This window comes from Schistocerca americana, chromosome X (genome assembly GCF_021461395.2).
Source record: "Schistocerca americana isolate TAMUIC-IGC-003095 chromosome X, iqSchAmer2.1, whole genome shotgun sequence".
In the NCBI taxonomy this organism is placed as follows: domain Eukaryota; kingdom Metazoa; phylum Arthropoda; class Insecta; order Orthoptera; family Acrididae; genus Schistocerca; species Schistocerca americana.
Window position 1 is genome coordinate 860,141,580 of NC_060130.1, and position 17,890 is coordinate 860,159,469.

Genomic DNA, 17,890 nt, shown 5'->3' on the forward strand with positions numbered 1-17,890 from the left:
CCGTGCAACCACATTTTACACACCTTCTCATTCTCTGGAACAACTTTTCAGGAGATTTTATACATGTGTTTGTACAGTTTGGTACTACGCATCTTTTGTAAGCCATTTTCCGAAACATAAATTCGGAAACAAGACATCACTGTGGATTAGCATTATGACAGCAGGAGCAGCGAGCTAGCCAGTGCCGCCACAGGCATCACATGACTACAACAGATCACGTGCTGCGTAACTCATCTAAATGGGTCTTTATGAGGTCCCTTTTGTTGTGAAATATTTAACTATCTCTGACGTTATACATCAATGAATTTCTCATCACGTAGCCGTCTCTTACAATGAATTGGATGTTGAAGAATTTTGCGAACAGAACTGGATTATTTCACTCTCTTTGTGGCTTATGACAATGGAATTTCATTCGGAAGGACGGTGGCTCTCATCCTCGTCTGTTCGTCGAGATCTGGGTTTTGTGTGATTTCCCTAAATTATTTAAGGCAAATGATAGGATTGTTCCTTACAAAAGGACAAGGCCAAATCTCTAATGAACTCACCAGCGATGGGAAGGTAAATCTTCTTCATTCTTACTCCTTTTTCTTGCAGCAGCAAGTGAGCATCGTAACTACTCGAGGACGTATGTTTTCCAGTTGGTAACAACGAATATTGGCTAACAGGGCAGAGTTTGTTATACTTTAGATAAGACTTTTACGTAGCGAAACTTTTGTAATAAACTGTTGCTGCAGCATGTACACCACAGCAGGACACATGTAGCTCTGAGCCTACATTCCAGCTCGTCCATACACTATATTTCGACGTCGTTCGATTTAAACGAAAACACAGTTTCTTTTATCATGAACATGCATTGTCTACAACTTACTAGCGACGTAAGTCGACTGAAGCGCTGGCGTTTTGCGCGTGACAATTTTATGAAACATTACTGCAGTAAAAACATACGCTACTTTCATGGTAACTGCTTTATATATTCCCTCGTTACAGTTATGCCTGTAACTGTACCGAAACTTAATGAGCCCAATGTACCATCAGTGCAAGCACAATAGAGAGACATGATTATTACACTAATTGTAAACTTATGAGGGAAAGCGTCCATTTGAGTGTGATGTTGTCCAAATGTGAGTTACGCGTCTCAAGTACTTTGCAGCCTATCCTGCATTACGTTTCAAATAGCAGTGATTTCAAATGGTTCAGATGGCTCTGAGCACTATGGGACTTAACTTCTGAGGTCATCAGTCCCCTAGAACGTAGAACTACTTGAACCTAACTAACCTAAGGACATCACACACATCCATGCCCGAGGCAGGAATCGAACCTGCGAACGCAGCGGTCGCGCGGTCCAGACTGTAGCGCCTAGAACCGCTCGGCCACACCGGCCGGCAGCAGTGATTTCTTCCACCTATGTCATATACGTGCAATGCGTAAGAACACATTATTCTCTATTCTTCATAGTATTGCAGTTTTAATGCTCATATACTTATTTGAGGCCTGTATGCAGGAGAACACCGACCTGCAGTTTTATTGCCGTTACTCTCTTCGCCAATATACTTCGCCATCTCACCTGTCGAGACGGAAGTATTGTCTCAAATGTGGCTTACACCGTACCTGACTGCGATGAGTGCGTGTAGAATGTTACTGAATGAAGAGGTGTTAGAAAGGGGCGGGAATCTCTACCGCCACATAATTCATTTCTCCAAAAACAGTGCTATCCGTTCAGGAGAAATGTCTTCTTCCAAATGCGGGATTATTTTCGAGAGCACCTGACCCACCTAGCCAGTAGGTTATTATTGCAACGTTATGCTCTGTAAAGTGGTTTTCGATATTAAACAGATAACTTGAAATTTTCAAATAATGTGGTGATATGAAATTTCTTGCCGTTATTGTACTTCCCCATGCAGTTTTGCACGAAAAATTGGCGACGTATTTTATCAAAGAATGTAATTTAACGGCGCAGTAAAATATAGGCCCTGTAACGGTTTCAACAGAAAGAAATCCGTCACTAAAACGAAAATGCACGGAAGATTTCGTAGTGAAAACAGGAATACGTACATACAGTGCTCAAAACAATTTGACATAAAAAGGGTTTCTTCAGAATGTAACAACGTGAAGAGGCGTGTTATTTTAATAGCTTCTTTCTTACAGCATTTGCTCCCGCATATGCACCGTTAGTATGCTTACCATAACAGAGATGTTGAATTGTAACTCCTTCAAAAAGCTGCAGCTATTTTTTAAATTCCTGCTTTATTAAGCTTTTTAACGCTCGAAAATTTGGCGTAATAACTTAGTTAGTTCTTAACAGACATAAAAGCCAATGCCTTTTTTTGCAATAGAAATAGAAAGAAACAAAAACAAGGAAGATAATAGACAGTTATCATTCACGATTTTCGTTTCAGTAGGCAATATAAGCATAAAATGGAAACAAGGGTAATGCATCCCTAGTAATTCCGTCCGTCTATGTGTGTGTGTCTGTGTGTGTGTCTGGTGCAGACACCCACGTGACGGTGCAGCGAGCATCACATGTTTTAAGCAACGATTGAACATCTGAAAATGAGCGTGCCTTTCTTCATACAATACCTAGACTAAGAGGTACCAGACCTACATTTCTCATCTTGTATTTTCCAAGAAATAGTGTGATCTAAGGGCTGGTGTCGTAACCACCTAGCTAGATTACTTCAGAAATTGACGTCCTTCCGATAACAGCTTTGTAGTGTGCTTAAGATTTAGGAAGTTTTCGAAATTTTATTCATTTTAAGGTCTACGTACTTTGATTATACCGATGAAATAAATTTGCATCGAAATTTACCTGATCGGGATATATGATTAAACACTTCCCAGGGTCGTGAGACATCGCCTGTAAAACCAAACAATCCAACCCGTTCCTGCACGTTCCTGAGATTATAATTCCTGCCCCGGGGACGTAGATCTGTACATCCATTAAACCATTTTATGCATCTGATAGCATATAAACACATAGCTCGAGGTCTAGTTATAAATTACGAACTTAGGCAAACCTTACGCTCCACCTTGAGCATTATAAGACGCACGAAGTTTTTAGGATAATTTGCTTATTTTTAATTTACCCAGGCTTCGTTATTCGGCATAATGCAGGGCTGTGATGAAGCTTGATTGATTGGATGTGTCCCAGCGCATGCATATTAAACACTGATAATTATTGCGTCGACGTCTGGGGAAATGTGTGGCGCGCCCAAACGACGCCGCTAACAAGCTCCTTCTCCCGTGTTATTTAAACTTTTACGCTACAACAAACTTACCCCACCTAAGGTACAGTTTTGCGGGGTGGATTATATTCTAAAATGTTTCGATACGTTGATGGCCCTTCCGTTGCCCCACAACGTTTTGTAATAGAGTTATCATTGGCAGTAGTTACTAAGTGGTATCCTGTCAGTTGTTTCATACTAGAAGACCACTGGCATACTAACTACATCTGTACTGTGAAATATTAATTACAGGAAGTACATGGTAATACATGTTAACAATAAGAACCATGATGGTTTTTGCTAAATTTATGCTAAAACTGTAGAAAATGCAAACACCAATATCAGCATAATAATTATAGATAATAGTTACGTTTGTTTCCAGTTCACTCTAATACACTGTCTCTGATGAAGTTAATGTTTTCTTGGAAATATTTTCTACGAGGGCTAGCAAAGTACTCTAAGTGAAAGTGCAGTTGGCATTGCCACTTTTTTCCTTAGTTGTCTTCAGCAGCTTGAGATACGTTTCCCTGGAGAGCAGTACTTTCTGGTACCCGGCTTGGAGAATGGAGTTGCAGCGTAATCTCCGCAACTTCACAGCCTCCGAGGAAATGTTTCTCGTCTGGCACAAATTGAGAAAGAGTATTATCGCACGAAAGAAACGCTAGGACCGTTCACATTAGCGAGTTTTAAGCTTCCAAATAGTTAGAGTCTACAACGGGTATAATTAACACTTATGAATAAATGGCTGTTTAACTTTTGTTTATGTTGAACCAGTTCTTGAAAACTCTGAATTCTTTCATAACTTACTATTCTGCCTTTAGCACTATGTTTATAAACATATTAGACTTTTATAGTGTTCTTGTCACTGAGCTACATATCTATAGCTTCCTGCGTGGCAGCTATAAAATGACTATTGGACGTGCTTGCTGCTACTGAAAATATGTACTACTTAGTAAATTGAAATCTAAAAGAATACTTTTCGAAATTTAGGGCTTAGAACGAAGTATGAAGCACAAGAAACGGACGACCCAAAATCGAACAGATAGACGTATCATCTACAAAGTTCTCTGTGTCAGTATATTACCGGGAACTAAAAGAGAAAGGAACGGTTAGCAAAGTGATTTGATTGTTTCACATTCTGTCAGACAGCTGTTTTTCCAGACATGATAATAAGGTTACGAAACTGTGTTGTGCTTTTCCTGCTGAACGAAAACTACTTACCTGATTCTTGTTGCTGTACCTCATCACAATTTCAAAAATACTTTTGATGTTATTAAACCTGAATTACTTTCAGCTACAGGCAGAGTAAAAAATGTCATTCAACAAGATAGGTATAAATGGATAAAAATTCTTTTAACATTTGTTTGTAGTTCTGCCTGATATTATGTTCAATCGGCACTATAGTTAGTGAAACGCTGAGTAAGATCCCTGGAAACCAATGTCTATCCGTTTTCGTCGTGATGCTTCATCGAAGTCCTTGTCTAATAACTAAGTTTGTGTTACAGAGCAGACAAGTGGTAATTCAGGTTCTGAAATCATGCAGATTTATCGAATGTAATAATTAGGTACTGTACTTTCTCGACTATTTCGTATTTAGGGAATGTAAGGAAGTTTATTTTTTGTAGTGAATCATTCTGTATAATTAGGTGCTTAATCGATACGCGCATGGGTGGTATCAGTGAAGTTGTTTCAGTTTCATCTAACGGTCTGCCCACAAACTACATGCAGAAAAATTTTGAATAAAGAGCCATTACTAAGACAAGTGAGATTTACTATAAATTATTCTATCAATCTGCTTTATCCTTTGTTGTTACGAAATTTTTCAATTTACAAAAGCAATTTCATTAACGGTGGGGAAGTACAGACAGTATTATTGGTGTTGCAAGAAATTTCGGCAGCTATTACTGAAGAGAAAACGCGATTCATAAACGTAATGATACTCCACTGATGTCGTTTTCTTTTAATAAACATAAAACTGAATAATATTATCCGAAATTACAACTCGTTCCAAAACTCGGTCGAAAACATAGCCGCTGTCTCTCAGCTGAGAAGAGACGATGAGCATATTCTGCGTGTGTTCTATCTAACACGAAGTATTTGATTTGCAAAAGAGAAAGGAAAGCCGCAAGACAGCGATTTGTTTCCGTAAGCGAGAATAAAAAAATCAGTGTTTAGAGCGGTATCCGATTTATATCTGTGATGAACCTTCTGCTTTACATCTTCTCAGTTTATGTGTTCTACTTTTAGACTCCGCACTCATAACACATGATACTGGTTTCATGTCTAACTGGTCGTCCGTATGTTATTGAAAATTAACCTCAACATTAAATCAAGGGATTTTTAGCTTCAATTTATCGATGGTTTTAGGGGTGTATAGAATATCCAGTGGAATTTCGGAATGATGTGGAAGAAGCAGGCGTAGAATCTGATGTGTGGTACGAACTGCGTTCACAATACGGGGTTTGAAGTACTCAGCAGCGTATTTCAGTCGGCTGCAAATGTAAGCCGATTTTATAATACAATGACACAGACTCTCATAGTCTTTCCTAGAACCAGCAGTTGCGTCACTGGATTAACAAACTTCTTTCTCATTTGTGAACTTTACTTTGGAGGATAGTACAGACGATTAAGATAGGAAACAAAGAATATAATTGATTACAGAACTCCGAACAAGCAGTTCGACTGAGTCAAAAAAATGAAGTATTGAAGTATTAGCTACAAAAGATATGCATATCCATATACCGTGAGGGAAACCCATGCATAATTATTATATCACATGTGTCAGTATTTTCACTAATTGAGAAAAGGTTTCAGCTTTAACATCTATGCAGCTGACAAGTAAAAATGTCATTTTCGTAAGAAGCGAAATAATGGAGACCAAGCGTGACTGATTGATTTGACTTTTTAAATATTGCGAGGAAGGAGAAGGGAGGAGAGAGAAAGATGAAAGGAGGTATAGAGAATAGTTAATTAGAAAAGAAGGAATGGAGATTGGGAAAGAAAAGGGAGGCTATGGAAGATAAAGGAGATGAAGCGCTGAAAGGAGAAAGTCTGATGGGAAATGCAGCCACAGAACTTGGTGTTTCTTCAAGGAATTATATCATGAGCGACAGGTGTGAGTCAGTAGCATTCCCTCAACCTGCGGTTGATTTGGCACCTAGATGTAGTAATTAGTTCTGCAGTGTCATTTCTAAATCATTGTGTCAGTTCCCGTCTGCAACGACGTCACATTCAATTGCACTATCATTTATACTAGTACATAAAGACTGAGAAAAATTCGAGCTAATGGAAACAGATCTGCCTTATAAACAAATGGCACTAAACTAAAATTTTGGCAAAAAAGCTGTAATCTTCCTGAATAATGAGCAGTTACAATGACTGGAAATTCATTCATGTTCATTCACCTCTTTCTTGGGAAAACCTGTAAGAGTAATCCAATCCCGTCCTCCACCAGCTTATTTAAACGCATTTACCTTAGATGAAGACAGCATGGCCGTTTAATTTTGGTGATAAAAACGACTAATCGTCTTATTAGACGACTTTGTGTAGAACCTGAAAACAGAGCTATCATCGTCGATGCAACTTGGATTGTTCGTTATGAATTTTCTTGAACATATATTCATCTAAAAGCATCTGAATGGAAGAGCAGTAGCGGTATTATCCACCGCTCGATTATCTGATGCTCCTTTTGAACCGGGGAAAAGGGGGACTCAGAGTGTAAACTAATAAAACTTCCCCCTCCTGAAAAACCTTCCCGCGGCAACTTTTGCTCTGAGCTCATGGATCCATCCTCAAAAATGGTTCAAATGGCTCTGAGCACTATGGGACTTAACATCTATGGTCATCAGTCCCCTAGAACATAGAACTACTTAAACCTAACTAACCTATGGACATCACACAACACCCAGTCATCACGAGACAGAGAAAATCCCTGACCCCGCCGGGAATCGAACCAGGGAACCCGTGCGCGGGAAGCGAGAACGCTACCACACGACCATGAGCTGCGGACGGATCCATGCTCGAAACGTTGATGCATACGTTACGTCTAATGGACTTATATGGAATAAATATCATTATACGGAAGGTTTTACTGGGATGAAAGGATTTAAATGACACCGATTTTCCTTGTGTAGCCCTATAAGTGAGAGTTACGAAGCAGAGGATAAATTACCTAAGTTGATGCTTCATCCAAAAGTCAAAAATACATCTACAAAGTTCACTTCTTTTTTATAGTTTGCAACAGATAAATACTACTTAGCGGCATGGAAGAGGCCCCTAGTCGCTGCTCGACACACACATTTAGACCTTATACGGCTCTTCTCAAGCTGCTCTCTCTCTCTGGCCGAGGATAGAGCTATTAAACGGTTTTATGACCCATAAATATTCAGGGACGTTCGTCACTGACAGTGAATGAAGGAAAGCTGTTCTCGGTCGTCCAGTATTCTATGAAACGAATGGTAATAGCAGTTGATATTGTTGTCGGTTCTCGGCTAGTACTAACGGGAGTAGCTGTACTGTTGCCTTTCAACTGACAACGTTGGCAGCTTCCTATGATCTCACATTGATTGTGATAGGATTATGCAGACAGATAAGAGTTTTGAGGTCTGTAAGAAAAAACTGAGGAAAATAATATTATTACAAGAATGAAATTTTCACTCTACAGCGAAGTGTGCGCTGATATGAGATTTCCTGGCAGATTGAAACAGTGTGCTGGACCGAATCTAGAACTCGGGACCTTTGCCTTTAGCGGGCAAGTGCTCTACCAACCCTTTTTTTTTTTTTTGCATTTTGTTCGTTATTGATCGTTGTGTTTGGTCGTTGAGGACGTCGCAAGACATCCTGTTCAAGTTCGGTGGTTGATCCTTCCACTAAGTTTTTTTTATTACAGAGGCCAACCGGCTCTCTTACCGAACACGCTGAGCTACCGGGCCGGCTTCCAACTGATCTACCCAAGCACGCCTCACGGCCCGTCCTCACAGCTTTAATTCCGCCAGTACCTCGCCTCCTACCTTCCAAACTTCACAGAAGCCTCCTGTGAACCTTGCAGAACTAGCACTCCTGGAAGAAAGGATGTTGCGGAGACATGGCTTAGCCACAGCCTAGGCGTTGTTCCTAGAATGAAATTTTCACTCTACAGCAGAGTGTGCGCTGATATGAAACTTCCTGGCAGATTAAAACTGTGTGCTGGACCGAGACTAGAACTCGGGACCTTTATCTTTCGCGGGCAAGTGCTCTACCAACTGAGCAACCCAAGCACGGCTCACGCCCCGTCCTCACAGCTTTAATTCCGCCTCCTACCTTCCTGCCAGGAAGTTTCATATCAGCGCACACTCCACTGCAGAGTGAAAATTTCATTCTAGAAACAAGCCCTAGGCTGTGGCTAAGCCATGTCTCCACTATATCCTTTCTTCCAGGAGTGCTAGTTCTGCAAGTTTCACTGGGTAGCTTCTATGAAGTTTGGAAGGTAGGAGGCGAGGTACTGGCAGATTGAAAGCTGTGAGGACGGGGCGTGAGTCGTGCTTGGGTAGCTCAGTTGGTAGAGCACTTGCCCGCGAAAGGCAAAGGTCCCGAGTTCCAGTGTCGTTCCGGCACACAGTTTTATTCTGCATGTTCAATATTATTACATTCTCGAGGTCAAAAAAGGGAACTACCGCACTACTTGGCGACAGTATATGAACTTCAGTAAGCAATTTTGCTGAAGAAATCAATTAAACATCAGTAATCACGTTGTCATTATCTCTTCTCCCCATTTCAGCGGGATGTAATAAGCAGCTGGCTTTAATACGTAACGATTACACCGAAAAATAATAAAGGTACCTGAGATATGGCGACTGGCGCTTGTTATGCTCCACTTGCATCGCTGATATCGACACTCGTCTGGTCTTGTATCTCTGACTGTTCCGCCTTTGGTTTTCCGGCTAGGCGTGTGGCCGAGCTCTCTCGCTGGTCGGCGTTCAACGAGCCAACATGTTTTGAAAGAAGGCCCTCGTCTCTATCCGCTGTGCCTGGGCCCCGCCGTCCTTAGCGTTCTGCCGTGCGTCGGGTGTACGTTGCTGATTAGTCGACGCGTATGCGTGCGAAACGGTGGCGCGTCCGACATCTCAGGCTGGACATCTTCTCATCGCGTAACTGGAAGCACTCCGTTACGTATGATTCATATGCTGCTGTTGACCTGCGAAGATTACCGAAATTTACGGCGGCGTGTTGTATCTGCCAGAGATAAGCTAAGGATGGTTCTGAAGAAGAGAGTGTTATACTGAACTTACGAAGTCTAAGACTTCCAACAGTTGCTTACTGCTTCTTGTAAGTGTTTCTTGCAGTGTTAATTTGATGGAGTATGTTAATTAGTGTGATCTTCGCCCAGTTTTGATTTTAGTCTTTCTTTTAATATGAAGGAGAGAGCTTTGTAAGTCAATGTAACTTTAATTGTTCTATTATTCGGTAAATGTCTCAGTTTCGTCATCAGTTATGTTACAGGCAGTCGCGTAGTTAGTAAGCCTTGCATGGTCTTGAAAAAGCTGACTCACGAGTTGAATTTGTCTGCCGCGTGAATTGTTTGCTGTTGCAGAAATGGTCTGATATGTGCGGCAGATGGGGTTCGTCACCTTGGCGGGCAGGCTGAGATCGTGTGCGTGTGCGGCGTGTTTTCTGCCCTGGTTCGCAGTCTGATCATCTTCGAAAGTGCTTGGCTGTTGCTTTCTACTCGTTTGTTCCGAGTACCATCGTGTATAAGCCGTGCTCCCATCCTTTAGTTAAGTATCCTGCCTGTCCACCGGGACGGACGAGATCCTTTATAAGTAACTCAGAGTGAACCATTAGTGTTGTGTAAATTTTTGTTACGTAAGTAATGAACGTAACAGTGGGTTTATGGTGCTGACTGTCTGTGATTCTTTTGCAATCAGATCTAATTATTAACCTCAAAATATTCTTTGTTACATTAAGGTGGTTCTGGGCGCTATAGTCTGGAACCGCGCGACTGGTACGGTTGCAGGTTCGAATCCTGCCTCGGGAATGGATGTGTGTGATGTCCTTAGGTTAGGTTTAAGTAGTTCTAAGTACTAGGGGACTGATGACCTCAGATGTTAAGTCCCATAATGCTCAGAGCCATTTGAACCATTTGTTACATTAAGTCATGGCAGACGGTTAAAGTAAGTTGTATATTCTCTTAACAGGAGAAAGGTCCGAATTAAACTTTATGTTGTTATTCCAATTTTGTAACTCCGTAATAATGAAATTTGTTCTTTGGTGGAATTTAAATTATGGGCCAGCCACAAGTTTGTCCATCAGCAAAGATCCCTACCTTCCACTCTCCTTTCAGTAACTGTGGTTAAATTGCAATATTCATTTGTCTAGCCCGTAACTTGAGCAGTCACACAATTCAATAATTATGTGTATCACAAACTTATGAGCAATACAGTCTTCAACACTATGACACCCTTTGCTCTATTACGTATCAGAGTGAATACCTATTAAAGAAAAAGAATTCTTATGGGACATGGACCGCAGTGGTCAAGCTACCTACAACACGGTACACTTTTCACTTGAATTATCTTGAGAAATTAAACTTCCTACAGGTTGCCTACATGCCAGGGGCAAACACGTGAAGTCACAAGCCGCATCCTCCTTTATCTATGACGCCGGAACCAGCGTCATCATGACCCTCCCTGGGCTTCCTCCTCCTCCACCCTCTTCTCCCCTCATCACCCCTCACCACTCCTTTAATCGAAGCCTAGTAATTACTCTAGCTGTCATTAAAATAAAATAGCCTCGTCTATAAATATCATCTCACAGACGCACATGCACCATGAAAAACAGATCTAAGCTTTCAAATGGCTCTGGGCACTATGGGACTTAACTACTGAGGTCATCAGTCCCCTAGAACTTAGAACTACTTAAACCTAACTAACCTAAGGACATCACACACATCCATGCCCGAGGCAGGATTCGAACCTGCGACCGTAGCGGTCGCGCGGTTCCAGACTGAAGCGCGTAGAACCGCTCCGCCGCACCGGTCGGCTACGGAGAAGGAAAACGGTCGCCAGCTTCACTCGTTTCATGACAAAAAGATGTTTTAAGACCTGAAGATGACTGTGAAGTTTGTCGAAACGGGCTGCTTTAAATAAAAAAAATATTTTTTGTATCTTAGCTGTTGAATGTTTTTAGTAAGTACAATATATTATTCGTTTGATCTGCTCAAAATGAGAACATTCAGTAGTCTGATACCGTATTCCTAACACACAGTCAAGATCAAAATTAAAATCTTTTCACAGGGCCACAATTGTTGTTTGAAGAGCATTCTGGACAATTTGAGAGAATGGTTTGGCCACCCTTATCGCCTTACATTAATCCCATAGAACATTTAAGGCACATAATCGAGATGTCAGTTCGTGCACAGAGTTCTGCACCGGCAACACTTTCGCAGTTACTGACAGCTATAGATGCAGCGTAGCTCAGCATTTCTGCATGGGACTTCCATCGACTTGTTGAGTTCATGCCTCATCGAGTGTCTGGACTACGCCGTGGAAAAGGAGGTCCAACACGATATTGATAGTTATCCCATGACTTACGTCACTTCAGTGTATGTAGCCACTGAGGCTAATTGTTGAAAAGTGTTTTACTATTTTGATGGTAGATCCGACACGACTTTAGGTACTACCAGTAAAACACAAGACAAAACGATCCATTGATAATAATGAGCTATGTTCTCAAATACTATCATGCCTGGTGTTGTCATATTAAAGGAAGGCCAAAATTTCCATAGTAGTTCCCTAGGTCCGTCGTCTCCCGGAGATCCACGAATCTGCCCTTCACAGCTTTGTGTAACAACTTCACACCTGACCTTAAAGAGGGGAGTGTGTGTCCACTCTCAACGAGATGGGCAACGAAGTTGGATCTCTCAACTATGTCCCTCCTATCCAAACCCTCCCCTCATGTAGAGCCACTCGAGGAAGCCTCTCAGATCATGAATGTACCAAGGTGTTGTAAATTCTCGTGTGGTACATTCATTACCACGATCAGACAGGACTCCAGTTCCATTAATACTGCCCCCCTAGATTTTTATTTCTTTGACGATGAAGAGGCACTTTATTCACAGTTGTCATGCAGATTAAATTCTATTCAAATATTTTCCAGAAAACAACAGTGTCATCGATGTAGCGTAGACCCGTCTTCCATTGAAGATGCCGAAGCAAGCTGTTCATGACGCATTCAAAGCTGGCTACACAGAGCGCACAGAATAACTCATAGATGCCATCAGGTGTCATTAAAGCAGTCTTATCTCAGTAGGCCTCGTCAACCTTAACTTCCCGGGAGCTTCTGCACTTCCGAAGTGGAGAAATAAGTCGGTCCCCTTCAGACAGTCGAAAATGTCGATTCTGTACAGCCGGTGGTAACAGACAGAAATGCCACTAGCCATCATTCTTCTTCACAGTGACAATGTTGACGACCAAGCACTTTATGACGGCTGAATGCTAACGCCCAGCAGCATCCTCCTGCTTTCTTCCTAAACTATCTGTCGTTTAGCTGCAGACGGTGTGTATTGTTTTTAATTTCTTTATTTTCTCTTTTGGTTACAAGGACCACAAAAATCACTCTGTGTGAACGCTGACTAATAAGGGGATGACCTGCAGTGTTGATATGGTGTTTTTTATCCGATCCTCTGCTTTGCCTTGTCTTCTTTGTCTGAGATTGCCAGGACCAGCTGACGCTCTTCCTGGGTCAAGCCAAGACCTATTGGCAGCTTATAGTAGAAGTCTCTGGTGGGCAGTCGGTAACGGCAGCATAGCATGACTGTCCATTTATACACATAGGCTCAGAAATCAGTTGCAGCTGTTAATGGCAAATGGTGACCCAGGGCCCTCCTTGTCCACTCATGATGGTTATCATCGTCGCTGGTATTTAGATATTACCTTTCAGGAGCCTCATTACCTTTTTATATTCGACTACAGCTTCGCAGCATAACTGGGAGTCCAGACTGTTTACCAGAACTTGTCTCGTTGAGGACGCTGACATTCGTTTGTCTTCTTTGGCATACAGTCACCCATTATTGTATTAGATATTTTAAAGTGATAATTATACTTTATCTGATACAGGTTGACCAAAAAATGGTGAACAGACGTCCAGCCACCAGTTTCCATGCACCTACTGTACAGCAACGTAAAGTTTCTCACTACCACCAAAGCTCCAGTCAACATTGTCTTGTGTGGCAGCGCAGAGCAAGTGCATTACACACTTTGTTCCTTTAGATAACTAGCGCTGAGTAAACGTCTGTTGAGTCGAATTATAATTTGTTAAAAGATACTCTAAGATAAGCATCTTACATTGCTATTGGAGTTATTCTGGGAACATTTTAGATTATCAAATAAACAACCAGCCTGTTAACTCTATCAAGAATTTTAAAAATAATTACCCACAGCTCGTTTAGTTAGACATCGAGGCATTCGGTTCGAGTGCCTTAGGTAGGAACGGCGAACAGAAACTAGGAGAGGCGGTTAGGATTTAAATACTTAACTTACCGAAGTTTTCCTGCTATTTGTGTCAAACTTAATGCAGCACTTTTATTCCCAATTTCATGATGGACTTCGAAAACTACAGTACAAAACTGATTACTTAGGATTTTGATTTTAAGTCATTCGCTGTAGCATTATCTCAGTTGGGTTTTCGTTATTCTGCTGATGGTACTTCTAGCTACTTCTCAGATTAATGTGACTCATTTCTGATGCAGTTTCAAAATATTTAACTACACTGGTGTCCAAAATTTAAGCAACAAACCGCTATTTCGCCGTCCAGTGTGTAATTCACGATACAGTTATACAGACTGTCAACAGATGTCCGTACGATCGCGTTGTGCACGGAAGATAGCATTTCGGTCAACGGAAAACCACGCCAGCGATGATGTCAGGGCACTTATCAAACGGAGTAGTGATTGTTGGGTAGTCCCACATCCACAACTGCTGTGTACACTGTCACAGACAATGTAGTGTGGCAGAGAGAGGACGCCAACCAGACTCTTTGCAGTGGAGGGCCATAGGAATAATGGAAACAGGACAGTCACAAACTCTTGTGGCCCGATGGCTTAGTGTGAATCGTTGTGTTGTTTTTCGGATGTGACAACAATTTAAAGAGGCCGAAACTGTATCACGAAGACCAGGGAAACGTCGACTGCGTGTGACGTTGGAGAGGACCGTTATGTGGCTGTAAGGGAGCGACGGTACCGCCTTAGCACTGCGCAGCAACTGGCATCTGTCCTCGCAGCATCCTCTGGACGTGTTGTATCTAGGCAAACGATGTAGACAAGGCTTCGGCAGAGTGCGATGTTGAGCGCAATCCTGATGCAGCAAGAGCAACAACAACAATCGACAGAGTGGCCTTTATTGTGCAGACCTACTGTATGTGTGCCTCTGACGCGTTTTCACAAAAGAGAACATCTAGAGTGGTGTCGTCAACATATCACCTGGACAGTAGAACAGGGGGCCAATGTTCTTATCATAGATAAGTCGCGGTTTGGTCTAGAGAGTGGTTCTCGACGGATTCGTATCTGAGTGGAATGTGGAACACGATATCGAGACCCCGACTTTGTGGAAAGAGATGATATCGAGGAGGATCGCTAATGGTGTGGGCAGGATCATATTGATCACTTGAACATCTCTTCATGAAATTGTAAGCGTGAATCTCAAAGGTTTAACTGCTGACAGGTGTCGTGACGAAGTCTTGGGACCTCATGTACGGTTGTTGCGAGGTGTTATGGGCACAGACTAAGTATCGATGGACGATAATGCACGACCTCATAGAACACGAGTGGTTGATGTTTTCTTGGAAACGGAGAATTCTGCACGCATGGTGAGGCCTGCTCGTTCTCCCGATTTGAATCCCATAGGGCATGTTCGGGATGCACAGTGAGACGGGTTGCATCACGTCAGCATCCACCAATCACTCTCCAAGACTTGCGAGCAGCTCCGTAGGAAGAATGTGCGTTATTGCCTCAACATGACATTGATGACGTTATTCACATCACGCTCCGTCGTTGTCAGGTCTGTATTGCTACCCGAGTTGGACACATCGCATAGTGAGCACATTAAGCAGTTGTCGAAATGTCTGTGCAAATCTATTAAGATGGAAAAAACCAAGAACGTTTTCGTCTACTATTATGCGTGATGCCGCTGTTTACATTCTGTATTCTGTACACTGTTTCTAATTTGCCATCACCTGTTTACACTGTTTTGCGGCAAAATAAACGCAACGTTACAAAAAAATTTAATTTTGGACAGCAGTGTACATACGTCTGTCCAAAATTATCCTCGCGTCAGTTACCTTTCGTTCACGTGGACTACACTTACAAAACATTCTGTTTAACCTATTTATATAGTACAAAACGCAATAATCCAAGTAGGCTGAATAATCATGACACAAGCTCCATAGGCTCCTATTTTTAATGTGGCGAGATCGATATCTCATGTTGTGACTGAGTAGTTAACTCCGATGATATATAACGTTGTACATCTTCCGCACATCAAAATTCTATGAGATTACTATACAAACCTAAATTTCATCAATAAGGTCGCACCACGAGGATATGACGCTGTAACCGCTGATGTCTGACGCTAGGAAGATACCAATATAGCGAAATCAATGAGCGTCTTCGGAAGCAAATACCAGTATTAACAAGTATTCAAGAGTCAAGCCTTCACAAAACTGAAGCAAGGAGCTAATTTTAATCTCAATAGAAACAATGACGATACGATTGCTTAGCTTTAAGTACTGTTTACATTTTTAATGACTGCGGGTTGAGACTGTTAAATTTGTGATTACAGGCTTTCTCGGAGTGTTTCAACTGTGAAACCTTTACGGGCTATCAACAGAATGGCGCCGTCTTCTTGTCACAAAGTTTCAGTGGATTCCGTATTCATCATTTTCAGAAAATTGAAAATGATTGACATGGAATCCATTGAAACGTTGTGACAAGAAGACGGCTCCACTCTACTGACAATCCGAGAAGATTTCGTAGACTGTTATATCGGTTGCCGGTTGAACACTGGTTCTTCATGTCGACCAATGGGATCCTGACCAGCTGTTAGGGAAGAAAAAAATTGTTGCTTCTCAGCTATTAATAGGTGTAATTCGACTTTCAGACTGTACGTTTGGGCGTTGTCTTGACAGAATGTACTGTTCGTATGCTAGTGAATGAGTGATAAGAGAGTAATCGTCAAAGTTGTGCAACATTTGAACGCAATGCTATTCTCTTTCATACACTTTCTTCAGTGGTCCTCACTTCAATGAGAAAACACGGGGACAATTTTTCATAGGTGACGTAGAAAATTTCAGCTATTAATATCTTTTTAAGGTGGTGATTACTGTAGCGTTTCGTCGACTGTAAGCAACGGCGCAGGAGAAATGAGCAACCTACCAGTAACTATACAGAATAAAGTACGAACAATGGTCTGTAAACCAGGAAAACCACCTCAGAGAAACTTCAAATGCCTCGCTCATATTCTGATGTGGCGTAAAAGAATTCTTATTGCAGTTTCAACGGCCTCAAATAAGTACTTACACTTTGAATATATCGTGACTGTGTTAGCCTGAAGCTCCACTTCTATGTCCGTACGACCATTAGTGATATGTAACATATTCCTGACTGATAATATAATGAGTCCACCGTGGTTTTCTTCCCGGCTTCATTTACTTCTACTACCAAGCAACGTTAGTGGGAGATGCCGTTTGGTAACAACAACCGAGGACTTTTCGAAAATTTGTGGTAAGGTCTTATGGGACCAAACTGCTGAGGTCATCGGTCCCTTAGCTTACCCATTACTTAATCTAACGTAAACTAACTTACGCCAAAGACAACACACAGACCCATGTCCGAGGGAGGACTCGAACCTCCGATGGGGGGAGCTGCCCGAACTGTGACAAGACGCCTGAGACAGCGTGGCTACCCCGACTTTCTGGAAGGATATGTAACAGCCGCAGTTTACAAATGCGATACTTATGGCAAGAAAAGTATCCGCCCTCTTTGTTTGCAGTCAGTTTGTCTTCTTCGAGGTAGCGTAGCTGGCTCTTCTTCACCAGGCCCCAGGTTCGTTTTCAGGCCGGGTCAGGGATTTTCTCCGCTGGGGACTGTGTGTATGCGTGTGTCATCGTGGACGCACATATCGTCGAAATAACGTCAGACAGAAAGACTTGCACCAGGCGGTCGAGCTCCATAAAATGAGACTCCTGGGCAAATATGCCATACGCACATATCTTTTTTCTTTTTTCCTTCTCCGCGCAGTGGCGCCTTATGGGGAGAATGAAGCAGCACCCCGGATCCTGTATCCTGTAGGACTTCAATGTCCATGATTTTCAAATAATGTGCATATATCCGGATAAATTACTGACGTAATGATATCAGTGTTCGGCTTTGAGCGGCCTTTACTTAGTGAGCACAGCTGGAAAACGATTACAACAGCAGTATTGCCTCAGGGGGAGATGGCTCGGTTTCAGGTGATACACACTCCATTATCTATCGAGAAACAATAAGCATCAACTTTTGTGGAACAGGAAGTAAACTGGAGCTCCGATGAAATATTCCTAAGACGATGTGTTCCTTTCTACAACATCGTAATTTATCCTACATCCCTCTTTACATCAAGATTACGAAGCCTGTTTCAAGCACCAGACTGGAAGATAGTGGT